Raw genomic sequence first — 2,401 nt, 5'->3', positions numbered from 1 at the left:
AGAGGTTGAATTGGGCACATGGACTAGACACTGCTTTTCCCAGCCTCTTTTGCTGCTGGAGATGACCATGTGACCAAGTTTGGGCCAATGAGATGGGAGAGGAACTGATGCTACTTAGAAGATAGGGGACTGCCCAGTACAGCCCCACCTGCGTGCCCACCTGCCAGCTGGGGACTCATGACAATTAGAGTAGTTGCTGCAGCATAAAATGGAAGTCATGGACTGAAAGTGGCAGGGCTGTTGCATCAGTCCAGGCTGTTTGCTTTTGATAGCTTATATTAGAGAGAAATAAAATGATTTTTGCCACTGTATTTTTGATCTTTGTGAGAGCCATTCAGTCTATATTCTAACTCACACAGTCCAATGGTAAAGGTAAGCTTCAACTGGATCATTAGTATACGAGACTTTCCGACTGCTTTCTGTGTCTCCGTTTCTGTGTCTCTCAGCATTAAAACACTGACTGGCTTCTTCTACTTGCTAGGGTCAGTGCGTGAGCTTTACTTTTCACACCCCAGTTATTTTATTAGATACAACCTTGAAGGAAGAGACTAGGGGCTTACAGGAGCAATACAGAGCGTGGTATTGACAGCCCATGGTGCTGCCTGGCTCGCTTAAAAGATAAAAACCTATTTTACTCTTCATTTTTACCTTAAATTATCATTGAGCAGAAATGGTATGCATCGAGGACATAACAGGAATAAATAATACAATAAATGGGCTTTCTTTATTGATCCAGACATTACAAGAAGGCAGCACCAAACACGCAAAGAGTAAATACAAAATTATTTCTCTGCAATGTAAATGGGAAGTGTGTGTGGCCTGGTGGAAGCAGGCAGGCAGCACTGGAGGTCAGGAGGTCAGGTTCCAGCCCCTGCACAGGACCTCGGAGTTTGCAGGAGGAAGGAGACAGGTCCTTATGTCCCTTGCACCCTCACCATGACCAGATTAGGGAGCAGCTTGGAGTTTTCAATGATGTCTTCAACATCTCCAATCCCACAGGCTCATCTGCAGAGTTCTGGTTTTTCCTGGAGGTGGCCCCGCTGTAGGGCTGGCTGGTAGCCTGTGGCTTGTGCAGAAGTGATGAGGCATGGCTTCTGAAGCTGAGCAGCCTCTACCTGGGGGCCGTGGAGAACTCCTGTGGAGATCATGCCACAACAAGCCCCAGCCACGGGAGAGGCCATGTGCGGGCTCGCTGGGAGACAATCCCAGGTGAGCCCCGCTTCCAAATCATGCGACAGAGGCTTCTAGATGATTCTAGCCCCAGCCATTTGAGTCTGTCCAGCTGAGGCCCAGGAATCATGGAGAAGAGGCAACGTCCTCCTTAACAACACCATCACTGTCTCCAACCCACAGAATCTGTGAGCACGAGTTGTTATTTTACCCCACAAAGTTGGCATGGCTTGTTATACCACAGTATTGAGTGGAACAGAATTTAAGATCCTTCCTGCAGGGTACAGTTGAGATTGAAATGAAAAGCACATCTTGAAAACAAACCTTGAGTTATTAGTCATTTGGAAATTTCCTAGTTACATTATCGGGGTGGAAAAATCAGGGTGGCTAGAAGAAAGCTCATTGAGCAGTAATATCAAAAGGGCCCTTGAAGGGACACAGAAAAGCAGTGCCCTGGAGCCCCGTGCAAAGTACTTCATGTGTTCAGGGCCCATTGTTTGTTTCTATAGATGGCAGCAAGGGTATGACAGGCTTGAGGGACAGGGACCCCTCAGGGTCTGTGAGGGGGACAGAGTGTGAGGGGTTTGGGAACCAAAAGGTTACACCTATTCCCTTGACACACACTTGTTCTTACCCGCAGCGATTCCACATGTCTTCTCCTTGCCTAGCTTCTGGAGCATCTGCTCTGGGGAGCAGGGCGTACCTGCCTAGTGAGTGAACAGGTCAAAGTGGGGTCACAGTGTAAGGGCCTTCTGTGGAGATGCAGGGGGCGCCCGCTGAGGCCAAGGCTATGAGGCCCAGAAGGGCTGGCCCTGAGGGCCCAGAGGAGCCTGGGGAGAGCGACCAGGTGGTCTCAGTCCTGACACGGGCTAGAGGACCAGGGGCGTGTGTGCAGACGCCCCTCCTGCCCAACACTGCTGCTGCTGGTCCGGCCCTTCTCGTTGGCCTAACCTGGCTCAAGGACCCTCCAGGCCTACAGGGTAGGTTAGCTGCCTTGCGGCTTCTGGATGTTGCCCTGGCCTTAGTAAGACTAGTGAAAATTCCAGTACCAACATATTGTATGTGTTTTACTTCTAGTTTTATTTTGTTTTCCTCAGAATGGATTCAAATCACTGGGAGGCAATCGTCACTGGAGAATCTACAAATTGGGGTGTGTGAAGTCTCTGCAGAGGGATTCACAATAAAAAAGACTGTTTTGGTTTTTTAACTAGGAACTAGGCTTTATTTGATA

Source organism: Hipposideros armiger, unplaced genomic scaffold, assembly GCF_001890085.2.
Source record: "Hipposideros armiger isolate ML-2016 unplaced genomic scaffold, ASM189008v1 scaffold_1000, whole genome shotgun sequence".
Classification (NCBI taxonomy): Eukaryota; Metazoa; Chordata; class Mammalia; order Chiroptera; family Hipposideridae; genus Hipposideros; species Hipposideros armiger.
This window is presented reverse-complemented; position numbering follows the sequence as displayed.